Source organism: Scyliorhinus torazame, chromosome 24, assembly GCF_047496885.1.
Source record: "Scyliorhinus torazame isolate Kashiwa2021f chromosome 24, sScyTor2.1, whole genome shotgun sequence".
NCBI lineage: Eukaryota > Metazoa > Chordata > Chondrichthyes > Carcharhiniformes > Scyliorhinidae > Scyliorhinus > Scyliorhinus torazame.
In genome coordinates this window covers 49,526,268-49,540,049 of record NC_092730.1, presented here as the reverse complement: position 1 = coordinate 49,540,049, position 13,782 = coordinate 49,526,268, and the positions used below count along the sequence as shown (strand labels likewise).

The 13,782-nt window shown below is 44.1% G+C and overlaps 3 non-coding genes across 3 annotated transcripts; 1 reads left to right on the top strand and 2 right to left on the bottom strand.

The window, feature by feature from the left end:
- Positions 1 to 916: 916 nt before the first annotated feature.
- trnap-agg (transfer RNA proline (anticodon AGG)) lies at positions 917 to 1,007 on the top strand. Its single transcript is given in 2 exon segments — positions 917 to 952; positions 972 to 1,007. It is a non-coding gene; the product is annotated as a tRNA-Pro (tRNA).
- Positions 1,008 to 5,193: 4,186 nt separating this feature from the next.
- trnas-uga (transfer RNA serine (anticodon UGA)) lies at positions 5,194 to 5,275 on the bottom strand. The gene has a single exon. It is a non-coding gene; the product is annotated as a tRNA-Ser (tRNA).
- A 7,435-nt stretch (positions 5,276 to 12,710) lies between these two features.
- On the bottom strand, positions 12,711 to 12,792 carry trnas-uga (transfer RNA serine (anticodon UGA)). Its single transcript has one exon. It is a non-coding gene; the product is annotated as a tRNA-Ser (tRNA).
- Between the last annotated feature and the right edge of the window lie 990 nt (positions 12,793 to 13,782).

Below are 13,782 nucleotides of genomic sequence, written 5' to 3'. Positions count from 1 at the left end.
GATTGATCATTACAGATTTAGTTCAACCTTCACAGAGATTTTCAGAGTATGAAAGATATTGAATGAATGACAGACTCTCATACAGTCCCAGAGACTCTCGCAAAGCGATTTAACTGAATCCCAAATACAGATAGTTGCAGAAGATATGTAACAAGCCGAAGAATGATTGGTATATTACAAATATGGAATGAATCTGACTCTGCCATATAGTGTCAGAGACTGAATGATGCAGCAATTGTATTTCAAAATTGATCGCACTTAGCAGGGTGGTAGTGTCAAATAACCGGATGGTGCGAATCCTCAATGTGCAAATGGGACCTTGTCGCCACAAGGACTGTGTAACGGTCACTCTGAACGTCAAGACTATGGGAGACAGAGCTCCACAGACTGACTCCTACTTTCCACAGACTACCACTGACTGAATCATGGTGAATACCAAGAGCTGAATTATGTTGTCAACACTCACATAGAAATGGCACACAGAATAAAATGGCGGGATCGTGGAAAATGTGGACCGTTTTCCATGACCGGAAGCCACCACTGGAAAAAGGCAGATCCATCAGATAGGATTCGCCCTCACCTCCAATGTGTCAGCTCAGCCTTCAGCAGATTGAGAAAGAGAATACTTGAAGAGCAGCTTCATGACAGAATCGTTCGGAGTGACCATTGCACAGTGCTTACTCAGCAACGGCAAAGACTGGTCCCGTATGTGTTTTATTCTGTTTTCAGTGGAGGCCAACAAACCAAAAATACTCCAATTTACTCAATGATCCCAGTACGAAAAGCAAGGGACAAAAAATGTTTCTTTTGATTTTATTTCAACAACGAAACAAATTGAAAAGGAATTAAAAAGCGCATTGAGCTGATACAATAGGCTGCGAGAAGCAATGGTTTGAGTGACGGCCGCTGGTCGGTTGGCTCGTTGGTCTAGGGGTATGATTCTCGCTTAGGGACATCCGTTAACGGTAAAATGCGAGAGGTCCCGGGTTCAAATCCCGGACGAGCCCTGTTTATGTTTAATCAGTACGATCCATGTGGTGTCATTGACTGAATTAGGGAGCAGGTTTGAGCTCCAGAGAATGTGTCAGTACAGAACACGTGAAGAAACGAACGCGACATTTTAAGACCGTTTCACCATGGTGTAGGACTCTGAATTTATCCTCAGATATCAAGTACAACAAACGAACGCTTGTGCATCCAGGTAGTTGGCTGAATGCAATGTTTGTATGTAACCCCGATAAACCTTTGATTTATTTGCTGAATCTCCGCCTTTAAAATAATCAATGTCCCGCTTCCGCCGCCTTCTGAGGCAGAGTTCCAAAGTCGCACAACTCTCTGGGAGTGAGAAATTTCCACATCTCCATCCGAAAAGGGCGACATCCTTGTTTTTAACTGCCCAGTAGTTCTGGTCTCACCCACAAGCAGCGACATCCTTTCCACGTCCACCTTGCCAAGACCATTCAAAATCTGATGTACTTCAATCAAATCAACTGTCGCTCTTCACATCTCCATTGGAAACAAGTGCAGTCTGTCTAACCTTTCCTCAATAGAAAACCCGCTCATCACTGGACCAATCGAGGAAACTTCCTCTGAACCGTATTTACCTAAATAAGGAAACCAAAACTGCACAGAATTAGCGAAATGTGTAGCTCCTGGAATAAAAGGGACAGTAGCAATATGGATATAAATGTGGTTGAATAATCAGAAACAGAATATAATGGCCAGTAGAGAATTTTCGGACTGGAAGAAGGTTTGTAGTGTTCGACATGGGTTCCTACTGGAATATTTGCTTTCCCTGGTATATAACAATGTGCTCGAACATGGTGTCGAGGGAACAGTTTCAAAGTTTGATGGTGGTACAAACTTGGACATTTTCTGAACTGATACGTGGACAGTCTAGAACTTCAAACGACGAAAGATGATTTTCAGTCTGGAGACGTGTGAGATGAATGGTTTAGACTAAAAACCAGACAGGGGCTGGTTTAGCACCCTGGGGTAAATCGCTGGCTTTTAAAGCAGACAAAAGCAGGCCAGCAGCACGGTTCAATTCCCGTACCAGCCTCCACGAACAGGCGCCGGAATGTGGCGACTATGGGCTTTTCACAGTAACTTCATTTGAAGCCTACTTGTGACAATAAGCGATTTTCATTCATTATGCATTTTTTAAGGGAATATAGAATCATAGAATTTACAGTGCAGAGGTGGCCATTCGTACCATGGAATCTGCACCGGCTCTTCAAATAGCACCCCACTGAAGCCCACGCGTCCACCCTTTCCCCGTATCCCAGCAACCACATCTAACCTCAGGGTAATTTAGCATGGCCAATCCACCTATACTGCACATCTTTGGAGTGTGGTAGGAAACCGGAGACCCGGAGGAAACCCACGCAGACACAGGAAGAACACAGGCAGCGATCCAAGTGGGAATCGAACCTGAGACCCGGCGCTGTGAAGCCATAGTGCTAACCACTATTCTACCGTGCTGTCCCTGAATCATGGTGAATACCAAGAGCTGAATTATGTTGTCAACACTCACATAGAAATGGCACACAGAATAAAATGGCGAGGTCGTGGAAAATGTGGACCGTTTTCCATGACCGGAAGCCACCACTGGAAAAAGGCAGATCCATCAGATAGGATTCGCCCTCACCTCCAACGTGTCAGCTCAGCCTGCGGCAGATTGAGAAACAGAATACTTGAAAAGCAGCTTCATGACAGAATCGTTCGGAGTGACCATTGCACAGTGCTTACTCAGCACTCAGCAACGGCAAAGACTGGTCCCGTATGTGTTTTATTCTGTTCGCAGTGGAGGCCAACAAACCAAAAATAACCCAATTTACCCATGATCCCAGTACGAAAACCAAGGGACAAAAATTGTTTATTTTGATTTCATTTCAACAACGAAACTGCGAGGGCAGCATGGCGGCACAGTGGTCAGCACGACTGCCTCACGGCGCCGAGGTCCCAGATATGATCCCGGCTGTGGGTCACTGTCCGTGTGAAGTTTGCACATTCTCCCGTGTTTGCGTGGGTTTCGCCCCCAGAATCCAAAGATGTGCATGCTAGGTGGATTGGCCACGCTAAATTGCCCCTTAATTGGGAAAAATTAATTGGGTACTCTAAATTCTTTTAAAACAAGGTGAAGACTGCGGATCCCGCTCCTGCTGTTTAATACAGATCACTATAACTGGCACAGTGAGCAGAAAGAAATTCGTGTTGTTTGTGCGCATTTCACTCCAATTTAAAACGCTCCTGAATGAAAGTGTCCGTGTCACACGGCTCCCGTTCAGCCAGGAGATTGCACCAGTCCACAATAAATGTATTTATGCAATATGTTTCTGATGTTCTGTGTGTCATCACATTGGACTCTTACTCTGGTCTGAGACATTACCTTGTCCTTGTGCCCTGGATGCTGCCCTTTTCATCCTGTTTCATTAATAACTTTTTACTGGTAACAATTATGTAACTTACTTAGTGATTAATTTATTCAGCCACTAGGAGTGTTTTAAACTCATTTTGTAAACGGAACTTTGCGTGGCTCGTATTTTTGTCCCGTTTAACCCACATACTTACTATTGTTTCAGACTGAGAACGTAGTTATTAATGTTGAAGATTGTCGTTTATTTAAACTAAGTTTCCACTCAAAACATATTGATGCTGGTTATTACATAAGGAACCCATGGGTGATGAAAACAATTGGTGAATTTTATTTGAGGAGTGTCCACTCCTTTTCTGCCCTGACCTGCGGTATCTAATTAAATAATTCACCACTGTGATGGGCAGGAACTGAATCTGGGTCAAATGCTGGGACAGTCACCACTATACCACCACCTGTCCCTGGGCAATGTTGCCCCCTCTGTATTTATAGAACGAATACACAAACAATGAAGCGGGTGAATGTATTAAATCAGGGATTCGATATTCTTGTAACCAATATGGCTGCAATGGGAATCTTTCATATTCCGATAGATCGGCTAGAGCTGGGTAGCTCAGTCAGAAATCAGATATCTGGGTATTTCAAGATGATTACTACAATGATAATATTTAACCATGTTAATGTTCTTTTGCTCCAATTGAAATGTGTTACGAATACAGAGTTACCGTGTTGTACAACTCGCGTTCAACCAGGGGATGGCAGCAGTGCGCAATAGTTTGGATATCATGTTTGTGTCCACAGATCTCGATAGGAATGGAGCTGCTGCTTCCCGGGGAGCTGCCAAGCAAGAGGCAAAGATATTAACCAACTGCACCCGCTCCAAATAGATTCCCCAAAATATTGAACAAAACAAAAACAAGCACAAATCATATTTTAAGAAAGTGGTATATTGTTTTCAGTGTCTCTGAAAACAATATACCAACACCTCATAAAGAATCGGTTTGCCTAAACTAATTCAATATCAACCGTTTCAATATCAGCCTTAATTCCTTACCAGTTCTCAGACAGGCACCGACTGGTTAAAAGTCTCCTTAACTTTTCAAGGTCCGGCTCAATAAAATCAATCACAGGCCCATGATCTGGTTTCCTCCTGTTCTCAGACACACCCACTTTCTACAAGGGCGCACTAACTGGTTTTCAGAGTAAGGGTCAGACTGCAGGCACCTCGTTCTCTCTCGATCCCTTTACCTCAGAGCCACCTCACAACCAGGAATGGAACTTCTCACAGAGCCAAGAATGGAATAGTTGTCGATTCTTCCACTGATTCAGGACCGTCCATCACCAGGACGTGTTGGTCCAAAAGAGTTGGAATGAGATGGGGCTGAGTTTCGCTGTGTATCCAATCAGTCCCCGGAGAAGCACAAAAACAATGAGTGAGGGAGAGAGAAAGAATCAAAGAAACAGATAGAGAGACAAAGGAGAAACAAGAAAATATTTTAAAAATATGTTCCATTTCTGCCACGATATTTTTACCCCGAAATCCGTTCACCTGAATGAAACCAAACCACGTTTCCATTCGCTGCCGTTGCTGCTTCTCCTTCCGAACGTTGCAGGAAATGTTATTATTTACTGATTGCTGTTTTGGGTGTGAGTTCCTTATTCATCTGAATATTTCGTTCAGTCCCCCCCAAAAATGTTAAGTATCTGACTGAACTTGATTAACGTTCAAACCGCTTATTTACAAACAATCGGAAAAAGCAATAATTTTCGAGTCAGCGGCTTGTGCGGGGAGTTGAAGAAACAATTCGAATCACAGTCGCTGCGAGCAGGATTCGAACCTGCGCGGGGAAACCCCATTAGATTTCAAGTCCAACGCCTTAACCACTCGGCCATCGCAGCTGCGTTTAATTCGTCATTCATAAGTAATTTGGTCGATGGAATACATTCTAAAACCAGCCTGGAATCACTCCAGGAAGTTATTCCATTCAAGCGACCAATAGTCGGCCGGTGCAGACACGGTGGGCCGAATGGCCTCCTTCTGCACTGTAAATTCAATGATAATCTATGATTAATAGACAAAGGTTCGGCACAACATCGTGGGCCGAAGGGCCTGTTCTGTGCTGAATTTTCTATGTTCTAATCGTGTTTATGTGAGGAGGGGTTGAATCTTCGTGGAAAATGGCCATTGCATTTGGAGAGAAGCCTTGAGAGACTCGAAAATCTCAACTCCCTAAACGCACAATTCCACTGATTAAATAGTTTGTGTAACAATATTTACTCAGCTCCATAAACAAACCACTGACCACACAAATGATCGGGGCTCTCATTGATGGTTTTCACCCAATTTGGCTGTTTCGGGAATGAAAGTAAAAATTTATCGCGTCTGGTAATTTGTATTTTTATATAAACTACACTAAACATATGAAACAATACTTAATAAATGATAATTAACGAATATTAATCAATATTTAAAAGTGTTCTGCAACGATTGGAAGTAAAAACTCATCCCATCAGGGCAGGATATGTTGGGAATGGACCGGAGTGAAACATTCCCAGACCATGTCCAACATGTTTCTCCTCAGTATGAAAACTCCCTGCGGAAAGACTGAAACAGACACTCATTTGATCACATCATGATTGACATCACACACACCTTAACCATGAGGCCACTGATGAAGTCATGATGATTTCGAATTTCTCCTAAAATGCCAACTGAACCCACTGACTGGCAGAGTTACATTACCCACGTGATTGGCGAGGCGCATCCACAGACCGACTTGGCGAGTGGTGCAAACTGACATCACTGCTTCTGATCAGCTCCAGGACAGAGAGATAAATGTCACATTGTCCATTCATATTTCTGATTTATAATTGTGTGGGGAAACTGATGGGCTTTGGACGCAATTAAAAGTTGCTTCAAGTGAGATCAAATCAGCGGCTGGCTCGTTGGTCTGGGGAGACTTGTGCCACACAAAGCAACAGAGTCTGCAGATAGAGAATGAATCGAATATTTACATGATACACCAGAGAACACATAGGAGAACACTTCAGCAGTCAAGGGCATTGAGCCTCTGATCTCCGGGTAAGCGTTCTGCAAGGCGTCCTTCAGGACGCGCGACAATGAAAATCGCCGAACAGAAACTTCTAGCCTAGTTCCGCATACATGTGTACGGCCTCAACCGGGACCTTGGATTCATGTCGCATTTCATTTATCCCCCACCATCTGGCCTGGGCTTGCGAAATCCTACCAACTGTCCTGGTGTGAGCCAATTCACACCCCTTTAACGTGGGGTTAACCCTATCTGGTTTAGCACAGGGCTAAATCGCTGGCTTTAAAAGCCGACCAAGTCAGATCAGAAGCACGGTTCAATTCTCGTACCAGCCTCCCCTAACAGGCGACGGAATGTGGCTTTTCACGGTAACTTAATTTGAAACCGACTTGTGACAATAAGCGATTTTCATTTCATCTCTGGACCTGTAAAGACTTAATTACCTGCAAATGCTGGTATTCAAAGCATTGTCTTGCATTTTTGACTTTGCCTATATATATGTTTCCGGAACATACCTCTTCATTCACCTGAGGAACGAGCAGTGCTCCGAAAGCTAGCGTTTGAAACACACCTGTTGGACGTTAACCTGGTGTTGTAAGACTTGTTACTGGGCACAGCAGGGACTGACCGATAAAGATTCATTCACCACCCAAATGTCTATATGCACCTCCCCCAACACACGCGCATGCCCACTGCCACTGAAAGTCTTGTTATGATTCTGATATGCAGACGTTTTAACGGAAACTAGCAAACAACATAATGATTTTATCCACTCAATAACGATATTAGAGATTGATCATTACAGATTTAGTTCAACCTTCACACAGATTTTCAGAGTATGAAAGATACTGAATGACAGACTCTCATACAGTCCCAGAGACTCTCGCAAAGCGACTTAACTGAATCCCAAAGACAGATTGTTGCAGAAGATATGTAACAATCCGAAGAATGATTGGTATATTACAAATATGGAATGAATCTGACTCTGCCATTTAGTGTCAGGGACTGAAATGTGCAGCAATTGTATTTAAAAATTGATCGCACTTAGCAGGGTGGTAGTGTCAAATAACCGGATGGTGCGAATCCTCAATGTGCAAATGGGACCTTGTCGCCACAATGACTGTGTAACGGTCACTCTGAACGTCAAGACTATGGGAGACAGAGCTCCACAGACTGACTCCTACTTTCCACAGACCACCACTGACTGAATCATGGTGAATACCAAGAGCTGAATTGTGTTGTCAACACTCACATAGAAATGGCACACAGAATAAAATGGCGAGATCGTGTAAAATGTGGACCGTTTTCCATGACCGGAAGCCACCACTGGAAAAAGGCAGATCCATCAGATAGGATTCGCCCTCACCTCCAATGTGTCAGCTCAGCCTTCGGCAGATTGAGAAGGAGAATACTTGCAGAGCAGCTTCATGGCAGAATCGTTCGGAGTGACTATTGCACAGTGCTTACTCAGCAACGGCAAAGACTGGTCCCGTATGTGTTTTATTCTGTTCGCAGTGGAGGCCAACAAACCAAAAATAACCCAAGTTACCCATGGTCCCAGTACGAAAAGCAAGGGACAAAAATTGTTTATTTTGATTTCATTTCAACAACGAAACTGCGAGGGCAGCATGGCGGCACAGTGGTCAGCTCGACTGCCTCACGGCGCCGAGGTACCAGATTCGATCCCGGCTCTGGGTCACTGTCCGTGTGAAATTTGCACATTCTCCCGTGGTTGCGTGGGTTTCGCCCCCAGAATCCAAAGATGTGCAAGCTAGGTGGATTGGCCACGCTAAATTGCCCCTTAATTGGGAAAAATTAATTGGGTACTCTAAATTATTTTAAAACAAGGCGAAGGCTGCGGATCCCGCTCCTGCTGTTTAATACAGATCACTATAACTGGCACAGTGAGCAGAAATAAATTCGTGTTGTTTGTGTGCATTTCACTCCAATTTAAAACGCTCCTGAATGAAAGTGTCTGTGTCACACGGCTCCCGATCAGCCAGGAGATGGCACCAGTCCACAATAAATGTATTTATGCAATATGTTTCTGATGTTCTGTGTGTCATTACATTGGACTCTAACACTGGTCTGAGACATTACCTTGTCCTTGTGCCCTGATGCTGCCCTTTTCATCCTGTTTCAGTAATAACTTTTTACTGGTAACAATTATGTAACTTACTTAGTGATTAAGTTATTCAGCCACTAGGATTGTTTTAAGCTCATTTTGTAAACGGAAATTTGCGTGGCTCGTATTTTTGTCCCGTTTAACCCACCTATTTACTATTGTTGCAGACTGAGAACGTAGTTATTAATGTTGAAGATTGTCGTTTATTTAAACTAAGTTTCCACTCAAAACATATTGATGCTGGTTATTACATAAAGAAACCCATGGGTGATGAAAACAATTGGTGAATTTTATTTGAGGAGTGTCCACTCCTTTTCTGCCCTGACCTGCGGTATCTAATTAAATAATTCACCACTGTGATGGGCAGGAACTGAATCTGGGTCAAATGCTGGGACAGTCACCACTATACCACCACCTGTCCCTGGGCAATGTTGCCCCCTCTGTATTTATAGAACGAATACACAAACAATGAAGCGGGTGAATGTATTAAATCAGGGGTTCGATATTCTTGTAACCAATATGGCTGCAATGGGAATCTTTCATATTCCGATAGACCGGGTAGAGCTGGATAGCTCAGTCAGAAATCAGATATCTGGGGATTTCAAGATGATTACTACAATGATAATATTTAACCATGTTAAGATATAGTTCGAGTACAATAGATGGGTCGTTTTTTGTACAGTGTGTGCAGGAGGGTTTCCTGAAACAATATGTTGACAGGCCAACAAGAGGCGAGGCCACGTTCGATTTGGTTTTGGGTAATGAACCAGGCCAGGTGTTGGATTTGGAGGTAGGAGAGCACTTTGGGGACAGTGACCACAATTCGGTGACGTTTACGTTAATGATGGAAAGGGATAAGTATACACCGCAGGGCAAGAGTTATTGCTGGGGGAAGGGCAATTATGATGCCATTAGACGTGACTTGGGGGGGGATAAGGTGGAGAGGTAGGCTGCAAGTGTTGGGCACACTGGATAAGTGGGGCTTGTTCAAGGATCAGCTACTGCGTGTTCTTGATAAGTATGTACCGGTCAGACAGGGAGGAAGGCGTCGAGCGAGGGAACCGTGGTTTACCAAGGAAGTGGAATCTCTTGTTAAGAGGAAGAAGGAGGCCTATGTGAAGATGAAGTGTGAAGTTTCGGTTGGGGCGATGGATAGTTACAAGGTAGCGAGGAAGGATCTAAAGAGAGAGCTAAGACGAGCAAGGAGGGGACATGAGAATTATTTGGCAGGAAGGATCAAGGAAAACCCAAAAGCTTTCTATAGGAATGTTAGGAATAAGCGAATGACTAGGGAAAGAGTAGGACCAGTCAAGGACAGGGATGGGAAATTGTGTGTGGAGTCTGAAGAGATAGGCGAGATACTAAATGAATATTTTTCGTCAGTATTCACTCAGGAAAAAGATAATGTTGTGGAGGACAATGCTGAGCCCCAGGCTAATAGAATAGATGGCATTGAGGTACGTAGGGAAGAGGTGTTGGCAATTCTGGACAGGCTGAAAATAGATAAGTCCCCGGGACCTGATGGGATTTATCCTAGGATTCTCTGGGAGGCCAGGGAAGAGATTGCTGGAGCTTTGGCTTTGATTTTTATGTCATCATTGGCTACAGGAATAGTGCCAGAGGACTGGAGGACAGCAAATGTGGTCCCTTTGTTCAAAAAGGGGAGCAGAGACAACCCCGGCAACTATAGACCGGTGAGCCTCACGTCTGTAGTGGGTAAAGTCTTGGAGGGGATTATAAGAAACAAGATTTATAATCATCTAGATAGGAATAATATGATCAGGGATAGTCAGCATGGCTTTGTGAAGGGTAGGTCATGCCTCACAAACCTTATTGAGTTCTTTGAGAAGGTGACTGAACAGGTAGACGAGGGTAGAGCAGTTGATGTGGTGTATATGGATCTCAGCAAAGCGTTTGATAAGGTTCCCCACGGTAGGCTATTGCAAAAAATACGGAGGCTAGGGATTGAGGGTGATTTAGAGATGTGGATCAGAAATTGGCTAGCTGAAAGAAGACAGAGGGTGGTGGTTGATGGGAAATGTTCAGAATGGAGTACAGCCACAAGTGGAGTACCACAAGGATCTGTTCTGGGGCCGTTGCTGTTTGTCATTTTTATCAATGACCTAGAGGAAGGCGCAGAAGGGTGGGTGAGTAAATTTGCAGACGATACTAAAGTCGGTGGTCTTGTCGATAGTGTGGAAGGATGTAGCAGGTTACAGAGGGATATAGATAAGCTGCAGAGCTGGGCTGAGAGGTGGCAAATGGAGTTTAATGTAGAGAAGTGTGAGGTGATTCACTTTGGAAGGAATAACAGGAATGCGGAATATTTGGCTAATGGTAAAGTTCTTGAAAGTGTGGATGAGCAGAGGGATCTAGGTGTCCATGTACATAGATCCCTGAAAGTTGCCACCCAGGTTGATAGGGTTGTGAAGAAGGCCTATGGAGTGTTGGCCTTTATTGGTAGAGGGATTGAGTTCCGGAGTCGGGAGGTCATGTTGCAGCTGTACAGAACTCTGGTACGGGCGCATTTGGAGTATTGCGTACAGTTCTGGTCACCGCATTATAGGAAGGACGTGGAGGCTTTGGAGCGGGTGCAGAGGAGATTTACCAGGATGTTGCCTGGTATGGAGGGAAAATCTTATGAGGAAAGGCTGATGGACTTGAGGTTGTTTTCGTTAGAGAGAAGAAGGTTAAGAGGAGACTTAATAGAGGCATACAAAATGATCAGGGGGTTGGATAGGGTGGACAGTGAGAGCCTTCTCCCGCGGGTGGATATGGCTGGCACGAGGGGACATAACTTTAAACTGAGGGGTAATAGATATAGGACAGAGGTCAGAGGTAGGTTCTTTACGCAAAGAGTAGTGAGGCCGTGGAATGCCCTACCTGCTACAGTAGTGAACTCGCCAACATTGAGGGCATTTAAAAGTTTATTGGATAAACATATGGATGATAATGGCATAGTGTAGGTTAGATGGCTTTTGTTTCGGTGCAACATCGTGGGCCGAAGGGCCTGTACTGCGCTGTATTGTTCCATGTTCTATGTTCTATGTTCTAATGTTCTTTTGCTCCATTTGAAATGTGTTACGAATACAGAGTTACCGTGTTGTACAACTCGCGTTCAACCAGGAGATGGCAGCAGTGCGCAATAGTTTGCATATCCTGTTTGTGTTCACAGATCTCGACCGGAATGGAGCTGCTGCTTCCCGGGGAGCTGCCAAGCAAGAGGCACAGATATTAATCAACTGCACCCGCTCCAAATAGATTCCCCAAATTATTGAACAAAACAAAAACAAGTACAAATCATATTTTAAGAAAGTATGACAGTGTCTCTGAAAACAATATACCAACACCTCATAAAGAATCGATTTGCCTAAACTAATTCAAGGTCAACCGTTTCAATATCAGCCTTAATTCCTTGCCAGTTCTCAGACAGGCGCTGACTGGTTCGAAGTTTCCTTCACCTTTCAAGGTCCTGCTCAATAAAATCAATCACAGACCCATGATCTGCTTTTCTCCTGTTCTCATACACATCCACTTTCTACAAGGGCGTACGAACTGGTTTTCAGAGTAAGAGTCAGACTGCAGTCACCTCGTTCTCTCTCGATCCCTTTATCTCAGAGCCACCTCACAACCAGGAATGGAACTTCTCACAGAGCCAAGAATGGAATAGGTTGTAGATTCTTCCACTGATTCATGACCGTCCATCTCCAGGACGTGTTGGTCCAAAAGAGTTGGAATGAGATGGGGCTGAGTTTCGCTGTGTATCCAATCAGTCCCCGGAGAAGCACAAAATCAATGAGTGAGGGAGAGAGAAAGAAACAAAGAAACAGATAGAGAGATAAAATATGTTCCATTTCTGCCACGATCTTTTTACCCAGAAATACATTCAGCTGAATGAAACCAAACCACGTTTCCATTCGCTGCCGTTGCTGCTTCTCCTTCCGAACGTTGCAGGAAATGTTATTATTTACTGATTGTTGTTTTGGGTGTGAGTTCCTTATTCATCTGAATATTTCGTTCAGTCCCCCCCAAAAAATGTTAAGTATCTGACTGAACTTGATTCACGTTCAAACCGCTTATTTACAAACAATCGGAAAAAGCATTAATTTTCGAGTCAGCGGCTTGTGCGGGGAGTTGAAGAAACAATTCGAATCACAGTCGATGAGAGCAGGATTCGAACCTGCGCGGGGAAACCCCATTGGATTTCAAGTCCAACGCCTTAACCACTCGGCCATCGCAGCTACATTCAATGTGTCATTCATTAGTAATTTGGTCGATGGAATTCATTCTAAAACCAGCCTGGAATCACTCCAGGAAGTTATTGCATTCAAGCGACCAATAGTCGGCCGGTGCAGACACGGTGGGCCGAATGGCCTCCTTCTGCACTGTAAATTCAATGATAATCTATGATTAATCTAGGACAAAGGTTCGGCACAACATTGTGGGCCGAAGGGCCTGTTCTGTGCCGTATTTTTCTCTGTTGTAATAGTGTTTATGTGAGGAGGGGTTGAATCTTCGTGGAAAATGGCCATTGGTTTTGGAGAGAAGCCTTGAGAGACTCGAAAATCTCAACTCCTAAACGCACAATTCCACTGATTGAATTGTTTGTGTAACAACATCAGTTACATTGGAAATATATTAGAAATTCAAATGGAACAAGACCACACTTCCAGTCTGGAAGAAAATTAAAATGATGGAATCTAGAAATTACGGCACAGAAGGAGACCTGTGCAGGCCGAAAGGTCACGTGATGACCGGATGACGGAACTAACATGATCAGGTGTCTGGATTCGAGCAGTTCTCCCCGGATCGCGGTCAGAGCACAAGCCAGGAGGGGCTGCTCAATTATTAATTTAATTATTTTTTATTACAAGACCTTAGTCGCCAGTCGTTGAGAGAGCAGCATTTCTACATGGTGTCAGGAGTGGGCGGTATGGCAGAAGGACTCCACCGCATCAACCTCCTTGTATCATCGAATCGTAAAATCTCCAGCGCAGAAGGAGGCCATTCGACCCAACGAGTCAACACTGACCCTCCGAATAAGCACCGACGCCTCTTAATCTCAGGGTCGTGGGTTCGAGCCCCACGTTGAGCGCTTCCATATTAGTATCTTAAAATATTCATACTGAATTAACTGTCTTCATAACAAAAACACAAGGTTATGTCGCTTGACTGGGAATCCAGGGGTGTGAACTAACCCTTGGTGACAAGATTGAATAAATCTGGATTTG